Consider the following 10,454-nt stretch of genomic DNA (forward strand, 5'->3'; position numbering starts at 1 on the left):
TCATCCACTTATAGCAGGGAATGGTTAAGTGCTCTAGGGGTTGAAATTTCGTTTTAAAAATAATGACAGGTTATTTGAGATAAGTAATACCGATGCCGATAGTTGTCTTGAACTTAAGAACAAGTTGTTCAAAGAATTTCCTAAGGTATTCAGTGACGAGATAGGTTGTTTTAAAGGCGAGCCTGTAAAGTTAACAGTAAAAAGAAAACACGGTTCCTAAATATTTCAAACTCTAGGCCAATACCTTATTTCCCTGAAAGCCAAGGTTGAAAACGAACTAGCTAGGCTAGTAGATGAGAAAGTGTTAATACCTGTAAGTAGCTCAGATTGGGGTAACGCCCATAGTTCCTGTATTAAGAAATGTGGTTCAGTCAGATTTGCGGTGACTTTTAAAGTAACCTTGAACCCTTGTCTTAGAAGTAGAAAAATTTTCCGTTACCAAGAATAGATGAGTTGTTCGCAAACCTGCAAAAGGGCGAGAAGTTTAGTAAGATCGATTTGTGTCAAGCATATACCCAATTAGAGTTAGATCTAGAGTCTCAGAAACTGTGTAACCATAAGTACACACAAAGGTTTTATTTTAGTTATTCCCGTGTTCCTTTTGGCATAACGTCAGCAAGTGCTATTTTTCAAAAGAAAATAGAGCAGACTCTCCAGGGTATAGATCAAATTGCAGTATTTTTAGATGATATTCTAATAACCGCTGAAGAAATGATAAGGCTCATTATGAGAAGTTAAGAGAAGTGTGAAGAGGTTAAATGAGAAAGGCTTAACTGTCAAAAAGAGTAAATGTACTTTCTTTGCTAATCAAGTAGAGTATTTGGGGTTTGTCATTGACAAACACGGTTTGCACACCGATCCCAAGAAAGTAGAAGCAATCAAGAACGCACCTATCCCAAAGAATGTCACAGAAATTAAATCGCTAATTGGGCTAATTAACTATTATTCTAAATTTCTTCCAAATTTATCAAGCATTTTAAGCCCATTGTACAATTTATTAAAGAAAGAAACGTTCCATTTGATTTCAACAGGCAATGTTTTCAGGCATTTGATAGAGTAAAAGGAACTGCTAAGTAGTGAGACTATCTTAGCGCACTATGACGGCAAACTTCCGTTGAAGCTGGCGGTAGACGCGAGTTCTTTTTGGACTAGGTGCGGTCCTGAGTGTTGTCACACCAGAAGGTATTGAAAAAACCATTAGCATACCAGTCTAGAACGCTAACTAATGCTGAAAAGAACTACTCCCAGATCGATCGAGAAGCTCTAGCAATTGTCTGGGGCGTGAAAAATTTAACCAATATCTGTATGGTAGGGAATTTAACTTTATGTACGGACCACAAACCGCTTCTATCAATATTTGGTCCTTCATAAGGGTTTGTCAGTGTTTAGCGCCAGCAGATTGCAGCGCTATAGTTTAATTTTTGTCAGGGTACAAGTTCAATATAGAATATATAAAATCAGCTGATCACGGCAATGCCGACGCGTTCAGCCGGCTACCACTGACAATGAAAGAGCCGGAAGTGAGCGACGATGACCACTGGAAGGGCAGTTATTTGCATTGTCTTTTGGAAAGCTCTGTGCCTTTAACTTTTGAGAATGTAACAAACAGAAACGCTAAAAGATCCCAATTTTATGCAAAGTTATTGGTTATGTAAGGCACGGGTGGCCCAATAGCATCCCTGGGGATGACAAGGAGTTGTTGCCATATTTTGCAAGGAGGGAAGAGTTGTCTATAGTAAATAATATATTGGTTTGGGGTTACAAAGTAGTAGTGCCTAGCAAAATGAGAAAATATGTGCTGGACGAGCTTCACTCATCCACCATGGGTATAGTCAAAATGAAATCGATAGCTCGTAGTTATGTTTGGTGGCCTAATATTGATGATCAAATTGTGTCCTTGGCAAATAATTGTTTTTCCTGTTTAATGGAGAGAAATAACCCTAGCAAGTGTCAGCTGCATACGTGGCATTATCCCTCAAGTCCATGGCAAAGGCTTCACATGGATTATTTAGGTCCGATTAATGGAAAAATGTATCTACTAATTGTTGATGCGCACAGCAAGTGGCTGGAAGTGTTTCCTGTAGCTTCCACTTCAGCCAATGTAGCCATAAATCATTTAAGAGATTTGTTCAGTAGGTTTGGTCTGCCAGAGACTGTCCACAGTGACAATGGTCCACCATTTTCCTCATTCGAATTTCATAATTTTATGTCAAACAATGGTAATCAGACATACTTTGAGTCCTCCATACCATCCCATGAGTAACGGTTTGGCAGAGAACTCTGTCAAATATGCTAAGAATAAGATCAAATGTGCTTTACGTGATAAGAAAGATGTAAATATAGCTTTAAGTAGAATATTGTTTGATTATCGAAATGCTGTTCATGCTACCACCAATGAGACCCAGCAAAGTTGATGTTTAATAGGCAATTAAGAACTAGGTTAGATTTATTAAGGCCTAACCTGTCAATGACAGTTAGTAAAAGACAAGACAAGCAAAAGGAGTATTTCTCTGGAACTAAAATTAGACTATTTTATCCTGGTCAAAATGTAATTGTTAGGGACTATCGCACCCGCGACAAAATGGGTTAGTGCTACGGTAATTAAGCAGATCAGCAATGTTATATACGAAGTTGAATTGACGTCTGGCATTGTGTTCAGACGGCATATTGATCAGATTGTAGCCGTGCAGGGAGAGCCAGCTGATGTAAACAAACGGGGTAGAATCAGCTGACGCTTTCGATGACAGTTCCTCTTTCCCCCCGGTCATGACGCCGGTGGGGCGAGAACCAATAGCAGTGAGTCCCCACTCTCTCCGCCGAGCGGCCGTGTGGCTCGCTCCCCCCTCCCCTCTCAATGTCGTGCCGTTCTAACGGTAAACAAACAGCTGATCGTGGCAACACGTCACCGGCTGCGACGGCAGCTGTCATGCCGCGCCAGCTGTTCCCAAACAACAACAATGATAGACGCTATCCTGTGCGGATTAGAAATCCCGTGGATAGGCTGAACTTGTAAATTATATTGTTTTGTTCTATTTTAGTTTGTTTCATTATATTGTTTTATTTGTCTTAGTTGTGATAACCAAAGCGTTCATACCATTTTGCTTAATTGTAGTTTAAGGAAAAATTTATTGATGTTACTGTATTAATGTGTTAATTGAATTTCAACAATGTTTTTTTTTGTTAAACTTTGTAGTGTGTTTATTTTGCAGTGTTTTTCAACTTTGGAAGGGAGGAAATGTGGTGTACATAATCTGAATCTAATATAAAAATGTCAGCTATCTAAAATATATTTGTAAAGATAGGAAATGTTGATTATCGATCTGGCCGTTGGCGGTTATATGTATGTGGGACGTAATATGAGACCATACTGTTTGAATAAATCCTATTGGCTACTGAGGTCACGCCACTTCTTTCTCCCCGCCAACGTTCCTTACCATTCCAGCAGCGAGTGTTCTGCCCAGTCCAGTTTTACCCACGTCCGTGAAACCCGCGTCCTCCCGACCAAGATGTAGTACAATAGTTTTCCTGAATTGGTATAATTTTATTACCCAGTATTATTACCACCGGCCACGAACATCACAGTTCGCAAAGTAGAAACACTTTCGGGAACACATTTATTATTTTTATTCGTAAACGTTGTCATATTTTAGTTTTTATCATCCGAATGTACTGTAAAAGCACATAAAATATATTTGTTTTGCTGAGATATAAAAATTCTTGGATATAAAACTGTTATTTTGTTTTCAATAGCGATAACATTACAATTTATGTCCCAATCTTACTCGCGGTACAATCAAGCATACGTCTTCGTTCTTCTAATGGTAAACTTGTTTACAACTTGGATACGATTGATGAATAAAATTGTACCGTTTTACTGGCACATGAGGGGTTAGCTTTGAAATTTAAACTTTTGTGAAGGTTCAAAAAGAGAAACGAAAAATCTTCTGAAATTAATAAAGTTCAAACTAAAATAAAGACTTCTTCTTGAAAATAATTACTGGATCTAAAATTAAAATAAAAACTTCTCGGTGACTTTTAAATTCAAAATGTTAATATATTCGTCACTCAAAAATGTACAAAGTTCTTACAATTTGTCTTTTATTCAATTTTCAAAAGTCAAAACTTTTACACTCTAATCTGATCTGGCAATTCTTCACTTTAATTTATCTACAAAAATTCAATTTTATTTTGTTACTAATTTTATTTACTTTATTTTAAATATTACTTCTTTTCAGTGTTAGAATTTAATAAAAATTCTTCAGTGTCAGAGAATTAAAATTGCTGAAAGCATCTGTAACAACCACAAAACTCTTTTAGTATTTTTACATAAAATTTTATATACATGTGCTCACTTCACCAACAAGTTTAATATTGCACAGATCAAAAGGAAAAGTTCCTAAATTCCCATTAAATTTAATTTTTACAATATTTCTTTCCCCAAAATTATTTAAAATAACTAAGAATGAATATTGACTGGACTTCAGTTAAAAAGTTCACTTATCCGCAGGTTCGATGACGATTAGCAAGAATAACTCTAAGCACTTTCAAAGACTATACTCGTTACTACTACTTCCGATCAACTGAGACGGGAGGTACGGCACGTTTACCTCACCCCACCTCTCTATTTCGTTATCAAACACTCCCATCTGCGATGCGCGCCTCGCTGATAGAAGCTTCTTTTTTACTGTCCAGTCCTTATCATTCTTCTAGGCCTACTCCTTCCACCGGTAATCCAGTTACCCTAGAATTACAATTTAATACAATCGGTACAAAATCAATAAAACATTGTTTGAGTTTTTGCTTGTGATTCATTAAACAGTTGGGAAGTAGGAGTCTTCAATGAACAACTTTACAATTTCCCTCACGTTACTGTTAACTTTCTCTACCTCCTAAGAGTGTTGTTGCTTCTGTTGTAGTGGGGAAGTTATAATAGTATTTTGTGAAAATTGTATTAGCTTGAAGTTAATTTTTGTAATTTTAAAGTAAGTTTTTTTATTTAGTTCGGTTTTATAGAATTTTCCAAAACTACGACACATTTGTGCGCTGAAATAAAATATTATCGAAGATTTTATACCCTAACTTTCCATTCTATTATTTGGTTCTCTTTAATCTCATATGCTCAGTTTGTTTAGGAATTTATTTATTTACCATTTTCTCGATGCCATTATAGATATCCACCCATGACACCAATGTAAAAGTATTCGATAACGCTCAGCCAAATTCCATGGAGTAATATGCACCACCATCAAACCCTGTGTTGCTTATATACAAATTTAGTTTCATGTAAAATTTCAAATCGTACCTATGTTATAGTACGGATAGACAGACAGACAGAGAGTAGTAAAAATTGTCCAGCCTCTCGAGTGATTAGCATTTGCTAAATCTCAGATTATTAAAACGTACTATACTCTTTAAATAAAGTGATATAATGTTATATGCGCTAATGTTGCTTTAATATTCAAAATTAAAATAATCCCTATAGTTACTATGCAAAACACATAATCCAATATCGTTAAGTAAGGTTAGAGTAAGCCAAACCACGTATCGCATGAGAGGCTTCGCCTTAGCTTGCAAAGTTTCAAATATAAAGTCCAGCAGACTGTTACATATAAAGACAATTATACAGAACTTTTTTCATCTCCACGGCAGACAAAAGAGAAATTGTGCTAGTCTACTAAGTGATAGGCTTCAATGACGCACAGTCAAACTCCACGGTTGGGCATGCACCATCATAGAACTAATTATTGTGCATGTACAGTATAAATGAAGTGTCATTCCAAATTCAATGTCTAAATATACAATCTTTTCTGGAATGTCTTGCCATATTATAATTTCCAAATTTTTATTCATTTGGATAGTTTTTATGGCACTGCTAAAATTATCAAAGTTTCGGTGAGCTAGACAGGATACGATCGCGCAAGAGCGCTCTGATATCGAAAGATAAGATTCGTCTTATAACCGTCTTTGATAATTGACTTTCCATTCTATTATTATTTTCTCTTTACTCTATGAATAGTGACATTGCTCACATGCTAAAGTTTCGTATGCTTGTACTCTGTTTGTGTACACATTTATTTATTCCGCTATTTCAAACTACCGCTCAGACAAATCCCATGGGTTGACTTGCACCATAATACAACTCAATGTTTCTTATATAAAGATGGAGCTTCATGCAAACTTTCAAGTCTTTGAGGTAAGTTAATTTTCCAGATCGTGTGGACAGACAAATAAAGTAAAGTAAAGATGCCTTATTTTACCAGGCGAAGTTAAAGCTAAGAAGCCCTCTCTAACACTTAACTTGGAGACCATGGCGGCTTAAAAGTAGACAGACAGTCAGAAATTAAATTTGTCCAGCCTCATGAGTAAGCTGTGCAAACCCTCAGCCAATTAACAATAAATATTCCCTAATAAGACCAACTAAAAACTGAAATTGAACTTTTAAACTTGTAAATATGTTGCAATATTGAAAAAATTTCCATTTTTCTCACTGAAATAAGCAAAACAAATATTTCCAAGGTTCATTTGTCAGACCTGACCAGTTTCCTATACAATCATTTGCTTAAATTAGTCATTTTAAAATTGTCTTCTCTTTTATAAGTTCTGAAATAAACAACTTTTTCGACAACAATTTATTATTTGCCTGTATTCGAGCAACAAGATCCATTAGTGGTATGTGTAAAGGAGGTTGGCTTAGAAGTGTTGAACTAACAACCGTCCTAGAAATATTGCATCGCAGCGCCACTACCTCATTTCCTTTCGCAATTCATTGTTCCATTCTCCAAGGAATGTTTATTATTTAAACGTACAAGAGGGTCCAATTGCTAGAATTGGATGAGTAAACCGTTTTCATTACGAAGTCTAATAAGTACAGTAGTATTAGAATGTCGGTTAATATAATTAATTCTTCCTTCAGTTATATCAATTTGTATTTTAAAGCGAAAAATAAATTAAATATTACAATTCGTAATATTTTATTTCATAAGGATAATTCTTTCAAAAGTTTCGAAAGTGCAGAATTCTCCCCACAAATAAAATGATTTTGAAAAGAAGAAATTTTTGTTTTAATTTAAAATTGTACAATTTGTTTAGTTAAATGTTTACCTATCTTACTGCACTGTAACTCTATAAAAGTAAATAATGTTTTGTTAAGAACAATGGTTGTCGTTTGTTTTTTTTTCACAAATATTAGGAGAAGACTTGATGAATCCCTTTGTTCAGAGTCAATTGTGAGAGACACATGAAAGTGTCATGTCCCAAGCGACTGAAGTCCTTTGATATTTCAGAGAGAAAGAGTGAAAGAGAAAGACATATGTCAGATGTGAAAGCCTCTCAGGACAATTTCGCAAAAGGTGAGTGATATTGTCTACATATTACACATCCTTACTTGTTACTGCTCGGTGAAGGATGGAGTTCGGGCAAACACTCCAAATAAATACCTTGTATTAAAAGGAAATTCTTGCAATGTTATAAGGCTCAGTGTCAGTTCAATATTCCATGCAGGATTTTAGAAAAACCTTGTTGTTTTGTGTCTTCCTTGTACGCACTTGATACGTTTAAACGAATTGAACTAAAATTAGTATAGATATTGTTCCTTAAGAAGGGAATCATCAATATCGATTTTCGGTGGGGTACCTTTATGGGAAATATCTACTTTTTGAGTAAAAATAAGAATGAATAACTTATGTATAGACGTAATTGAATATAGGGTTTCCAGTTATTAGCTTTCAAACTTATATAGGATGTTTATATAGATTTCGAAGAAAACTTTATCTGATGGAATCGGGATATTTGTAAACATTTTAGTATAAAACAGCAAAGTTTAATTAATTTTAATTGCGCTTATATAGATAAACGCACAATCAAAAGTGTACAAAATTGGTGTCGCAAGAATATATAAATCTAATGGTGTTTGTCTCTGTGTGTTTTTTTACTCAATCATGTAAAATGCATGGACCGATTGAACTGAAATTTTACATAGACATTCTTAGGGTCCCTGGTTAACATATAGACCTATTCCTATTTCAAAAAATTCCTCTGGGCTAAGCCCCACTGATCTTAAATACTATCTTAACACTCCATTGTCCAACATATTTTTGGAATTGACTTAGTGAGCAGATGTTAAATATGCGTTTAATAACTTGTCAAAGTCAAGAATAATAATTTATACACATATATAATTTATACACATTTAAACACGTTATTAGTATTTGTTTATTGATATTCATCTGTCAAATTCAGTTACTCTTTACTTGCAGAAACTTTTCTTTGTCTAGGTTTGTTTTGATTTGTATTTTAATCAACAAAAATAAAATATTTTCATGAACTCACTGTAAAATGTTAATGCAAGTTTTAAAATTCAAAATTAATCTCAGCCTCTAAGCCGAATAAGATTAATATCCATCTCACAGAATCGCTGAAGAAGAGTGTTTTGGAGGCTAATAAAAACTTATATCACTGCAGTAGTACTTTAATTATCTGCTGATGTTTCCTCCAGCCATACAGCTCTTGTTCACATTTCTCACTGTTCCGTGAGCATGAAATCTGTGAAACACTCTTACCATTAGTACTACTGTCTGTAATAGTGGTCTGACTTCCAACAACATTCTCAGTAACTCTTTAAAACCCAAGTAATTCAGTAAAATTAGCTGTGATTTTCAAACATACAAATTACAGAAGTGATAATAATGATTATGAAAAGTGGTTTCCATAGTTTTTACAATTTATATTCTTTTACATTCTTTACAACGCATATTTTTTTAGTTTGGAACAAATATGCAAGCCAAAGATGAGTGGATGAGTGGTAAAATAAAAAAATCACAATACATTATTAAATATTAAACTTCATTTTTATTTTTTATCAAGAAGAATATCTTCTGAACAGAGTTGCAAAGAGTTGTTTAATCTACACAAGCATTTTTTATTAAAAGCCTATTTATTTTATAAAAAAGATGGTTCACAAATTTAGTCCTATTTTACCTTAAATTTATATTTTATTGCATGCAATCGATGATAATGTAATTGAGTTAAATATAAAAGACTAAGGAATTAAATTGAAAACACAAACAAGCTTTTGTGTTTATTTCTCAGTAGCACCAACTACTACTGAAAATACTACTAGTCCCTAAGTGACTTCTCTACTTAGACAAAAGTGCAAGTACACAATCCACATGTTGCTTGGATTCTCTTAATTTGTGCCATACAGTTGCACAACCTGGTGTTCTCCGTAACCACGGGGTTTCATCAATTGCAACTCCATAACTCAGTCATAAAGCTCCTGTCAACAATTCTCCTTCTAAATATGTTAATTTGACTATGAAACGTCAATTAGTCAATCAACACCTTTACTCCTATACTGAGTGACACCTCCTACCCTGGATGTGCTTCTGCGGCGTAAGGCAGTCACCTTGTTAAAATCTGCCAGTACTATGAAACCAAATTTTGATTTTAGCCTACAATGATAAATAACGATTTTATTCAAATAAATTTTAAAGTAATGTTACATTTGTATAAGAGGTAATACACAAATATAAGTAGGGTTACACAAGTATAAGTAGCGTTACACAAGTATGAATAGTATTACAGAAGTATATGCTGTTACAAAATAATGAGTAGTGACACACAAGTATAAATAGTACGATACAAGTATAATTAGTGTTACACGTGATTAGTGTTATACGTATAAGTGGAAGTTGTGTTACGCAAATATGAGTAGTATCACATGAGTATGACTAGTGTTACACAAGTATAAGTAGTAGTATATAAGTATGAGTAGTGTCACACAATAATAAGTGGCATCATACGTAAGTATGAGTAGTGTCACACAAGTATAAGTAGTAGTACTCTATATAAGTATGAGTAGTTTTACACAATAATAAGTGGTACCATACGTAAGTATGACTAGTGTCACACAAGTATAAGTAGTAGTATATAAGTATGAGTAGTTTTACACAATAGTAAGTGGTACCATACGTAAGTATGAGTAGTATCACACAAGTATAAGTAGTAGTACTCGTATATAAGTATGAGTAGTTTTACACAATAATAAGTGGTACCATACGTAAGTATAACTAGTGTTACACAAGTATAAGTAGTACTATACAAGTATGACTAGTGTCACACAAGTATATAAGTAGTAGTATATAAGTATGAGTAGTTTTACACAATAATAAGTGGTACCATACGTAAGTATGACAAGTGTCACACAAGTATAAGTAGTAGTATATAAGTATGAGTAGTTTTACACAATAATAAATGGTATCATACGTAAGTATGAGTAGTGCCACACAAGAATGAGTAGTGCCACAGAAGAATGAGTAGTGCCACACCAGAATGAGTAGTTTTACACAAGTATAATTAGTGTTGGCAAGTATAAATTATGTTACTAATTATCTCCTCATTAGAAGATTTAAGGTGTAAAGTCTACTTATACACTACTTAAACAATATCTTGTGTTA

Source organism: Homalodisca vitripennis, chromosome 5, assembly GCF_021130785.1.
Source record: "Homalodisca vitripennis isolate AUS2020 chromosome 5, UT_GWSS_2.1, whole genome shotgun sequence".
Classification (NCBI taxonomy): domain Eukaryota; kingdom Metazoa; phylum Arthropoda; class Insecta; order Hemiptera; family Cicadellidae; genus Homalodisca; species Homalodisca vitripennis.